This window comes from Cervus elaphus, chromosome 23, assembly GCF_910594005.1.
Source record: "Cervus elaphus chromosome 23, mCerEla1.1, whole genome shotgun sequence".
NCBI lineage: Eukaryota > Metazoa > Chordata > Mammalia > Artiodactyla > Cervidae > Cervus > Cervus elaphus.
In genome coordinates, this window is record NC_057837.1 from 63835337 (window position 1) to 63846341 (window position 11005).

The following is an 11005-nucleotide window of genomic DNA, read 5'->3' on the forward strand; positions in this document are numbered from 1 at the left end:
GTGAGGGGCTCTTGGCCATGGATCTTTTCAGCGAGGTGTTGCCTTTCTTGCTCCCTCTGCCCAGATGCTTTTTCCCCTTGTTACTGTTCAGTTGTTAAGTCGTGTCTGACTCTTTGCGACCCCATGGACTGCAGCATGCCAGGCCTCCCTGTCCATCACCAGCTCCCGGCTGGGACTCAACTCATGTCCGTTGAGTCAGTGATGCTATCCAACCTCTGCTTTTCCCCATAAACCTTGGCATAAGCGGCTCCTTCTTGTTCAGATGTTTCCTCCTCAGGTGACATCCACATCTGATCAGCTTGTATCACATTTTCCTGTGTATTTTCTGCATAGCACTTCTTAGTATCTGAAATTATTAGTGTTATGGGTTTCCCTCCACTCAAATGTGAGCTCTATGAAAATAGAGGCAGTATCTGTCTTGTTCACCACTTTAGCCTCAGCACCTGGAATAGTAGATACTAAGTATTTGTCGACAGATGGAAATAAACTGGGGAGGGAGGGAGGGAGGGAAACCAGCATTAGGTGAAATCATGGGATGTTTCAGGTGCTTTTCATAAGCTGTCTTATTTGATCCCCTCCCAGCCTTTCCAGGTGGGTACTGTATCTCCTTTAGATGGATAAGAAACACACAAAGTGAGGTTGAGTCTATGGTTTGTTACTTTTGAGGCCATAGACTCCTTTGAGAACCTCCATTAGATGTAAACGTTTTGCAGACCATGGGGAGGAGTTCAAAGACCTCTCTGGGCTGACTCAGGTATCACAGATAAAGGAAGACAGGATTAGAGAACTTGCCTGAGGTCTTTCTGGCCTCACGCCTTTGCTGGTTTCTCACCACATGGCGTGGATAGATTCCCTTTAGTGGACAACAGGGAACCTGCTGAAGATTTTGGAACAGACAGAGTTGATGATGCCCTGAGTCCTTCAATGTCTCCTACCCGAGTTCAAATCCTGACTTCACAAATTACCAGTGTGACTATGGGCAAGGCTTTTCATCTCTCTGGATCCCCTCATTTCCTTCACTTTCAAAATGGAATCTTTTTTTTCCTAATAGTAGCTAATCTTTATTTGATCCGCTTGTTAAAGGGCTGGGTACTTGGGTGCTAGCTTTGCAGTTGCTATCTCACTTTCACCACAGCCCTTGGAGGTGAGTACTGTTATCATGTCCGTTTTATAGCTGGGGACTTGGAGGCTTGAAGAGATGCCCTGACTTGCCAAAGATCATGGAGCTTCACACTCTTCGCCACTGTGCCCCTACACATGCACCTTGGGGTGTGCCATGAGCTCAGGCTTCGCAAAACTGACTTCTGAATCCATTGCAAACTCTGTTCTTAGGGTTTGTGGGAACAATTGAGTCTGAATGAGGTTAAAAAAAAGAGAAGAATGGCTACACTGCTGTGTGAATGGCGGCCAATCTCTTGAATTTGTATGTTGCCTTTCCCCCATGAGGGCCTCTGGCCAAGCCTAGACTGGGCCTCTTGGCTGGGACATCTGTGTTGTCCCAAGGTCTGCATTTGTGCACGTGGCTGCTGTCTCTTTTTAGCAATGGCATCACTTTACCTGGAATTATGAGGCTGTCTCCCTACCTGGCTAGGGGCCACTGCTTGGCCATTCAGAGTAGAATTCCTCTGTCTTCCAGCCCCTAGCACAGGCCTGGCCCCTCAGTGCTGCTCGGGAAATGCCTTGGGAATCAAAGGGAGAACTCCTCCACGTGTTGAGGATTTATTGTGTGCCAGGCCCATCCCAGACACTTTATATGTGTTATCTCATTTACACGCCCCAGGAATCCTAGGAGGGAGAAGTCACTGTTCCCATTTTGCTGAGAAGAAACAGACTCAGCTGGGCTTTGCCTTAGGCCCACTTGTGATAATTAATGGCATCAGGACTGATGCCAGGGCCCGTGTGCTCATGGTGTGTGATGAATTCTTGAAGCTGTAGGCTGATAAAGGGGAGACACACTCCTCAGCACCTAGGATCCTCAGAGACTTTCTACTCACAAGCTTCTAGTCCAGCTCTCATTTCATCCAAGAGGAAGCAGAAGCCCAGGAAGAAGCAATGACTTACTCTCTGAGAGTCCCTTTTTTCCAGTTACTACTTATCCTTATGGGACTTTCTGTAGGGCAGGGTGAAATCCGATTTTACCCATTATTATACCACCCAGGGGAGCTTCCCAGGTGGCTCAGCGTTAAAGAATCAGCCTGCAATGCAGGAGACGTGGGTTCAATCCCTGGGTTGGGAAGATCCACAGAAATGGCAACCCACTCCAGTAGTCTTGCCTGGAGAATCCCACTGACAGAGGAGCCTGGCGGGCTACAGTCCATGGGGTCACAAAGAGTCGGACATGACTTAGTGACTAAACAACAATACCAGCCAGGTAACTGGTATTGTTGACACTCAGTAAATGCTTTTAAATTTTGTTTATTTTGAAAGTATTGAGAAAAGTGTAAAGATTAGTGTAACAGACACCCATATACCTGCCACTCAAAAACTGCTAATGTAGCTGAAGGCCCCTGTGTGTCCCTTTAAACTGCCCGACCCCACCCCCAGCAAAGTTAAGAGTCTCCTGGATTTGTTGTTTGTTATTCTATGCCATTTTTTATTGAGATATAATTCATATACCATAAAATTCAACCTTTTTGAGTTTTTCAGTTTAGTGACTTTTATTGTATTCATAAGACTTCATCTATCATCACTATCTAATTCCAGAACAAGTTCACCCCTAAAAGGAACCCTATACTCATTATCAGTGACTGCCCCCATTCTTCCCTCTCTTCAGCCCTTGGCAATCACTAGTCTGCATTCTGTCTTTGGATTTGCATATTCTGGACACTGGATGTAAGTGGAATCGTGTACGTGGCCCCTTGTGTATGGCTTCTTTCATTTATCATCATGTTTTCAAGGTTCATCCATGTTGCAGTACGAATCAACATTTCATTCTGTTTTTGCCTGAATGGTATTCCATTGTGTGAATGCAGCAGGCAGGTGAATTATCCACCAGTTGGTGGAAATTTGGGTTGTTTCTGCTTTTTGCTATTATAAATAGTGCTGCTATGAACCAGTTTTTGTGTATATTTTCAGTTCTCTTGGGTATGTAAGTGGATTCGCTGGGTCACATGGTAACTGTTTCTAAAGTGGCTGCACTATTTTACATCCCCACCAGCAATGTACGAGAGTTTTAATTTTTACATCCTCACCACCACTTGTCTGTTCGATTATGACAATCCTGATGGGTATGAAGTAGTATCTCATTGTGGTTTCACTTTATATTTCCCTAATAACTAACAGTTTCCCTGGTGGCTCAGACAGTAAAGAATCTGCCTGCAATGTGGGAGATCCAGGTTCAACCCCTGGGCTGAGAAGATACCCTGGAGAAGGGAATGGCTACCCACACCAGTATTCTTGGGGCTTCCCTGGTGGCTCAGATGGTAAAGACTCTGTCTGCAGTGTGGGTAACCTGGGTTCAATCCCTGGGTCAGGAAGATTCCCTGGAGAAGGGTATTGAGCATGTTTTCATGTGCTTATTGGCCATTTGTATATCTACTTTGGAGAAATGTCTGTTAAAGCCTTTAACCCATTTTAAGGGCAGAGAATATTGCTGTTTTAAGAATTGTTTATATATTCTGGATACCAGACTCTTTTATGATATATGTAATATATCTTATATATGTGTGTGTGTATATATATATATACTCTTATAACAGATATATGATTTGTAAATAGTTTCTCCCATTCTGACAGTTTCCTTTTTGGCTTCTTGATAGTGTCCTTTGGAGCACAAATGTTTTAAATTTTGATGAACTCTAATTCATCTATTTCTTCTTTGGTTGCTTATGTTTGGTGTCATGTCTGTGAAACCATTGCTTAATCTCAAATCATGAAGACCCAGAGCCAGTTTTCTGAAGCAAGAGAAGCTACCGCAATGAGAAGCCTGTACACTGCAACTAGAGAGTAGCACCTGCTCTCCACAACTACAGAAAAGCCCGCATAGCAATGAAGACCCAGCACAACCAAAAATCAATAAATAAAACTATTAAAAAGTTTAATAACAAAATCATGAAGACTTTACACCTATGCCTTTTTCTGTGAGATTTATAGTTTTTGCTCTTATACTTCAATCATTTGATTCATTTTTAGTTAATTTTTGTGTATAGTATGAGGTTGGGCCTATGAATTTTTAGTCCTTTTACTAGGTGTGTGTTTGTAAAAAATAAATTAATCTGTTTTTCCTGTTTTTTGGACTTTAACATACGTGTTCTTATGCAACTTGATTTTTCTCATTCAGTCTTATGTTGGGAGAGTCTTCCATGTTGGTAAGAGTAATCAGTTCATTTGTTTTCACTCTTCTACAGGTTTCATTGCATAAAAATACCACATTTCATTTACCTTTTGTCCTATGAATGATCCTTCCAGTTGTCTCTGGTATTTGCTATCACAAATGGTAAAAAGTCTAACATGTGCCTCCTTGTGCAGTATGTTGAAGGTCATGGGCGTATTCAGCTTTACTAGATAATACAAAACTACTCTCCTAAGTGGTTTTACAAATATGTATTCCTGCCAATGATGTATTAGAATTGCCCTTATACAGCATCCTCACCAAGACTCACTCTTGTCAGGCTTTTTTTATTTTGTCAGTCTGTGTGCCTGTGTGCATACTAAGTTGCTTCAGTCATGTCCGACTCTTTGAGACCCGATGGACTGTAGCCCACCAGGTTCCTCTGTCTATGGGATTCTCCAGGCGAGAATATTGGAGTGGGTTGCCATGCCTTCCTCCAGGGGATCATTCCCAACCCAAGGATCGAACCCACATCTCTTATGGCTCCTACATTGGCAGGCAGGTTCTTTACCACTAACACCAAGTGGGTGTGAAATGGTATCTTACTAGGATTTCCCAGATTAATAGCAAAATATTTATTTTTCAGTAAATATTTGCACGATTGAGTGGATAGCATGAAAGTAGAGTGAATTCAGCTCTTTGATGAGGAAGTGACCCTTGGCTCTGCCTGTGGCTAGAGGGTGGTGGGCCTAGACTGGGCCTAGACTGTTGACTATTTGTAGGGAGACCCTGGAACTAGGAAGCGTTGAGTGAGACTGACAACTCTGTATATGTGGGGGAAGGCAGTGGTCACCTTGAAACCAGTGATGGGACTGTTATATCAGAGAGAGGGTATCGTCCTGCCCTTCCATCTCCCCAAACTCACCAAGAAGGGAGGGAGGTGGAGAGAAGCCTGAAGGGAATTGTATAGGATGACAGTGGGGTCCCACGATCTTAGGAATGACCCTTTCTTGAGGACCTTCTCATGGTCTCTGTATAGGTGGTATGTATTTTCCTTGTTTATTCACTAAGTTTGGGAATGATGATAATGATAATAAGAAAAATAGTAAGGATTGTGTATTGAACACATATGTGGGGCATTGTGCCTTTTTCTTTTTATAAATAATATCTCATTTAATTCCTGTGGAGTGTGCTGTGTGCTCAGGCATTTCTGACTTTTTTTAGACCCCATGGACTGTAGCCCGCCAGGCTCTTCTGTCCATGGAATTTTCCAGGCAAGAATACTGGAGTGGGTTGCCATTTCCTCCTCCTACCCAGGGATCGAACCCATGTCTCTTGCATCTTCTGCTTTGGCAGGTGGATTCTTTACCATTGCACCACCTGGGAAGCCCTCCTGTGGAGTAGGTACTGTTAGTACTGTTATTACTTTATAGATGAGGAACAGAGGATCAAAGGGATAGGGTAACTGAGGATTTACACTCATGCAGTCTGACTCCAGAACTCCTAAACATTGTGCTGTATTGTTAGCCTGGCTCAGCTGAACCTGGGACAGCAAAGAAAGGAGAAGCTTGCCCAGGCTTGGGTGGTTGAGAAGCACAAGTCACAGTATCAGCTGGGAGTGGAGAGGGCGGTGGGGACCAGAACGAGAGGCCCCTGGGAAGATAGGTCCTAAGAGGCAGATGCCTCCCACCCAGTGGACATGACCCATTGGGCAGGTCCTCATGGGCACCTCTTCCGTGCCAAGTTCTTTGCTGGCTGCTGGCGATGCACAGTGGGATCCACTCTTGTGGGAGAGACTGGTGGTAAATAAGCCAACCTACCAGTATATGTAAATATGGGCTTCCCAGATGGTGCTAGTGGTAAAGAACCTGCCTGCCAATGCAGGAGATGTAAGAGATGTGGGTTCAATCCCTGGGTAGGTAAGATCCCCTGGTGGTGGAAATGGCAACCCACTCCAGTATTCTTGCCTACAGAATCCCATGGACAGAGGAGCCCGGCAGGCTACAGTCCCTGGGGTTGCAAAACATTGGACATGACTGCAGTGACTTAGCACACATGCACCAGTAAGCATAATTTAAAAACTGAGATATATGATACCAAGGGGGAAGAGATAACATTTGTAAAAGGGACCTAGTGTAATCAAGGGAGGCCTCTTTGAGGAGGTGACATTTGAGCTGAGACTTAAAGGACAGCAAGGAGGCAGACATGCCCTAGTTTGGGGTGGGAGTGTTCCGAATAAGGGAATGGCAGAGGCAACATTCCCAAGGAGGCAGAAAGGAGACTGGTGTTGTTTATAAGCTCTCAGAAGCTGGTGGGTATGGAGTGGAGTGAGTGGGAGGGTGGGGCTGCCTGAGGTGAAGCTGAGGAGTTGGCAGGGTCTCTAGGATAAGGGCAGCAAACAAGTTTACAGTCTGCAAGTTTAAATGAGGTGCAGGGACTCCTTAGACACTCTATTCCCGTTTGTCTCTAAGGATGGGGGTCTAATGTACCTGGGAGTGACTGAAACCTAATACAAGTATCCCCCACTTTTTGAAAGTTGAATTTACTTCGACTTTCATAAACAACTTTCTTTCTTTTAAAAAAAATATTTTTATTTATTTGGCTGCACCAGGTCTTAGTCGAAGCATGTGGGATCTAGTTCTCTGATCAGGGTTCGAACCTGGGCCCCCTGCATAGGGAGTGTGAAGTCTTAGCCACTGAACAACCAAGGATATCTCCGTAAAAGATTTTCACTTCACTTTTATAAAAGATCTACCTTAGAACAGAAGGCAACCCACTCCAGTATTCTTGCCTGGAGAATCCCATGGGCAGAGGAGCCTGGCGGGCTACAGTCCATTGAGTTGCACAGAGTCAGACATGACTGAAGCAAGTGAGCATGCATGCACATTGATATAAGCAACAGCTTGGGTTAAGCTCCAGGGAATTATGTGGAGTGAAAAAAGCCAGTATCAAAGATTACCCACTGTATGATTTCATTTATATAACATTTCTGAATTGACTGTTTTAGAAATGGGTGACAGGAGGTTGCCAGGGGTTAAGGATGGGAGGGAGGAAGATATGATTGTAAAAGGGAGCACCTTTGTGTTGTCGGAACTGTTGAATATCTTGACTGTGGTGGTAGATCCTTGAATCTGCACAGATGAGAGAGTTGCACAGAATTTAATACATATATGTACATGCACACACATACACACAGGATGTAAAACAGGGAAAATCCGAATAAACTTGGGGGATTGTGTCAGTGTCAATACAGGCGATCTCTCTCTCTCTGTTATCTCTTTTTTGACTCTTTCAAATTTTTTTTGTTTTGAGAAACATGCTGCTGCTGCTGCTAAGTCACTTCAGTCACTTCTGACTCTGTGCAACCCCATAGATGGCAGACCACCAGGCTCCTCCATCCCTGGAATTCTCCAGGCAAGAACACTGGAGTGGGTTGCCATTTCCTTCTCCAATGCATGCATGCATGCAAAGTCGTTTCAGTCGTGTCTGACTCTGTGGGACCCTATGAATAGCAGCCCACCAGGCTCCTCCATCCACAGGATTCTCTAGGCAAGAATACTGGAGCGGGCTGCCATTTCCTTATTTGGCTGTGCTGGGTCTTACTTGAGACATGTGACTCTTAGTTGCGGCATGAGGGATCTAGTTCCCTGACCAGGGATCGAACCTGGGCCCCCTGCATTAGAAACACAGACCCTTAGCCACTGGACCACCAGGGAAGTCCCTGTATTATTTCTTACAAATGCTTGTGACTATATAATTATCTCAAAAATTTCAGGTGAAAAGTGAAATTTAAGACCCCAAGTGTTAGGTAGGAAAATAAAGACATTTTAATAACAACATTTTCAACCTACTAAAAAAAATCCCTGCAGGCTGTCCCTAAGGGGACCTCTCAACCTTAAGTTTGCAAAGTCTAGATTCTCAGAGAGGTGGGCAGTATACCCTGAGATGTGAGAGAGCATGAGTTCACCCTGCACACCTCACGATTCCCAGGGTAGACCGTTCGGGTTGGCTTCCAAGCCTAACTCATTGAGCCTCTGTCTGCCCTTCACCCCCGCCCCACGACCCCAAGCTGATGGACCATGATCACAAAGGCATAACCACAACCTCATCCCACCGTCCATCCATCTCTAATTGGTCTTCTGAGAGTTCTTCCTGTGAGGCTGCGCCATGACAGGCAGCCTAGATTAGGAGTAGGCCTGGTTTTCCAGGGTAACATGATTATCAGGCCACCTGGAGCCAGCCAATCAATATGTGCCCAGTAAGGAAAAGGGAACCTATCAGGGAAAAGCTGAAAAGCCTGTGAACGAGCAAGTTTGAAAAAAGCCAGCGAAGGTTTGAGCCAATAAGATTACTTTGCAAACATGTAACCAATCCACTTAAGCCAGCTACCAACTGCTTATGCACACCTTATAAACTGGGTAACAGCTCGGGCTCAGCGCTTTCTGACCCTGCACCACTGCGTTGGTTGCGGCAGTGAGCCCTGACTCGAGTCAGCAATAAACTTCCCTTTTTTTGCGAGTTGCATTGTCTTGGAAGCCTTCTCTCTTCCCGCTCGGGGATTCAGACATCGGGCATAACATTTCCCTCATTCTCAACTCCAAAAACAGACTCCTGGACCTTAGGAGCAAGCCTAGAACCAGTCCCAACTTGGGGGGCATCAGAGATTGTTTGTTGAACTCAAGGAAATGGGAAGCTGACATAGGCTGGGACAAGCCTGGCCTGATCCTGAGACCCCAGGGAGGGTCTAGGCTGTGGCACAGGATTTTGGGGTGGCTGTGGTCTTACAAGATTCTGGGACCTCTGTGGTAGGCCTTCAAGGATGTCTCTTCTAGAATGTTGATTGCCCTGGACACTATCTCAGATTCCATCCCAAGAGTGGCAGACCCAAGGCCTCCCCACTAGATGACCCTGACATACTCATCACTGCAGGGCTGGTGTGTTCACACTGTTGACCTCTTACCATGGGCTAAGCACTCTGGTTCATTTGTATCAGAGGTCACCAGCCCCCTGCACCCCACGATATGGGACCATCGCCTGTTAGAAACTGAGTTACACAGGAGGAGGTGAGCGGTGGGTGAGCAAGCAAAGCTTCATCTCTATTTACAGTCACTCCCCATTGCTCACATTACCTCCTGAGCTCTGCCTTGTCAGATCAGCAGCGGCATTAGACTCTCACAGGAATGCGAACTCAACTGTGAACTGCGCACCCGAGGGATCTAGGCTGCGTGCTGTTTGTGAGAATCATCCCCAAACCATCCCCACCTTCCAAGGTCTGTGGAATAAAATTGTCTTCCATGAAACCAGTCCCTGGTGCCCAAAAGGTCGGGGACCACTGATTTATATCTCTCAGCAACATTATAAGGCAGGTACTCTTTGTATATCCATTTTTCAGAGAAGGACCCCGAGGCTCAGAGAGGTTAAGTTACTAGCTCAGGGTCACTTAGCTTGTGAATGGTAGAGCAATGATTTGAAGAGGTGGTCCTAACACGTGCTCAGCCTGGTCCACGCAGGTGCAAAGCTGAAAAAGAATCATTGCCTGCTGGAATGGAGCCAGTGATATTGTCCTCAAACATTTACAAAGGGTATGTATATGTCAGACACAGGCTAAGCCCTTTTCATACCTTATTTCCTTGCCTCTGCATAACAATCCAGTGGAATAAGATTATGCTAGTTTTATGATGGAAATTGAAGCTCCAGCAAAAAAAGTTACCTGCTTAAGCTCACATAGCAAGTAAGTGGCAGAGCTGGACAGTCTGACTGCGAACTTTTTTTTTTTTGGCCACTTTGCACAGCATGTGCAATCTTAGTTCCCCGACCAGGGACTGAATCCACACCCCCTACATTGGAAGTGTGGAGTCTTAATCACTGGGACACCAGGGAAGTCCTAAACAGTCTGACTCTGCAGCCATATCTATCAGACCAGTTTCTGCCATGGTTCCTCTTTTTTTCCCTTCTCCCCTCCTCCATACACTGACCCTCCCAGGCTTTCTTCTTGCTGCTCTTTCCTCTCTCCTCCTACCCCAGGCTCACCCAGGTCCAGAGCCCCCACCCCTCTCATTCATATACTGAGCGTAGTTTGGAGGCTGGGGTTGGATCAGACTATGTGGATGATGACTTCCAGGGTGTGAAAGACACCCTAGAGTGTCCTTCAGCCCTTCCTACTTCCACCCAGGTGCCTGGCAAGGAAAGTCCTGGAGGGGCCCACCAGCCAGTCCTCTTACCTATTGGCCATGGCCAGAATCTGTGTGGCCTGCAGGATGCGGTAGACAGAGCGAGCAGGACGCCCCTACCTGGCAGAGAGGCAAGCGTGCCAGGGAGGGGGGCAGTGCTGGGCCTCTCAGGGCCGGGTGTTTCTGGAAGCTGATATGAGCCACAGCAACTGCTGGCATTATCTGGGTTCTAAGAATAGCCTGGGCTGAAGAGTTGGGGGGTGGGGCCAGGGAAGAGGGCAGGAGCCTTTTTCCACTGCCCCCTCCACCCCTGCTGCTTGTCCTAGAAACTGGGAAGCCTTCCTTCTGGCTTACCACGTGCTCCGGGATGATTCCTCATGGATACACCTTGTCCACCTTTGGGTGGAGGATAGGGGGCATCCCAGGGATCCAGACCCAGGGCTGAGGACACTGAGTCCACAGTCTGAGGTCCAGCCTTCCCCCAGGCCCTTTCCGTGGGCACAGAGTAGGGGCTCACTTTTTCAAAGACTGATATTTTGGAGGTGACCTTTATTCATTTAGCCAA

The 11005-nt window shown here is 46.2% G+C and overlaps 1 protein-coding gene across 1 annotated transcript in view; it reads right to left on the minus strand.

Moving 5' to 3' along the window:
• Positions 1-10510, minus strand: part of GSS (glutathione synthetase) — a 37316-nt gene extending 26806 nt beyond the window's left edge. Inside the window, exon 1 of the mRNA XM_043883298.1 lies at positions 10492-10510. The gene's annotated coding sequence lies outside the window, so the exon portion shown is untranslated. The remainder of the gene's footprint in view (positions 1-10491) is intronic.
• Positions 10511-11005: the final 495 nt, after the last annotated feature.